Here is a 1,117-nt window from a genome sequence, read left to right as displayed (position 1 = left end):
AGAGAGAGGAGGAGGAGAGGAGAGGAGAGGAGAGGATCAGTTTCTTCAAGACAGTGGGCTAAGGAGACATTGCCAATATCCAGGGGCTTAACAACCGACAATGGCACATACCTGGAAACCCTATTCACAGAAAGATCCTGGGACTCAGGCCCCACTTCTGAGATGCTCCCAGAAACTATAACTCACATTCCGTCTCCATTTAGCTCTTGGAAAAGCCCAAGCTTCTCTGGTATTGGTACAGCGATAAACGTTCTGGGTCATCATGAGTATGAGTTACAAGCCGAGAAAAAAAAAAGTAACTGTTGATATTCAGAGATTGTGTGTGTGTGTGTGTGTGTGTGTGTGTGTGTGTGTGTGTGTATCAGTTCTATGTAACCCTGACACCAGAGATAATCAATTTACAAAGAGCAGTGTCTTTGCCTCACCATTTTTCGGGCATCCTATGATAGGCTGGTCCTACTGCTTTTGAGGCTGGTAAGCCTATGGTGAGGCAGAACATCGTGACTGGGGCACGTGGTGGAGGAAGCAGTTCACTCCATAGTAGACGTAAAATGTAAAAAATGTAAAATGAATACAGATAGGAAGAGCCCCAGTCCTCATAATCTCCTTAAAGGGTCCACCCACCAATGACCTAAAAAACTCCCACCAGGCCCCACCCCTCAAAGGTTCCAACCTTTTAATAGTACCAAGCCAGGGATCAAACCAAAGTCACAGGCCTTTTGGCCATTGCAGACCAGAACTGTCCCAACCAACAAAGGACACCTCTTCTACCAAACTGCAAGTCCCTCCTCCATTTTCTCTACAACTTCCTGAACAACTTCAAGGCAGATAAGAGACATAACGGGGCCTCAGTCCCATCTGTCAATCTCTGGCCCATGTACATACAGCGGTGAGAGAGCCTGCACATGCACACAACACACACTCACACCCACCCCCTTACACACACACACACACACACACCTGTGCTCTCTCTATAAACCAAAATAGGCTTAAACAAAACAAAACTATTTTCTCTCTGCAGTTGCTTGCACCTGAATCCGGTGCCCTCCTAAATGACAGTGTGGCTGAGCAGTCGGTACTACCTGTCACATGATTCAGGCTTAGACTCCCAGAAGCA

The sequence above is a fragment of the Mus caroli genome, chromosome 5, assembly GCF_900094665.2.
Source record: "Mus caroli chromosome 5, CAROLI_EIJ_v1.1, whole genome shotgun sequence".
Lineage (NCBI taxonomy): Eukaryota > Metazoa > Chordata > Mammalia > Rodentia > Muridae > Mus > Mus caroli.
The sequence above is the reverse complement of the archived record's forward strand: the minus strand, read 5'-3'. Positions refer to the sequence as shown.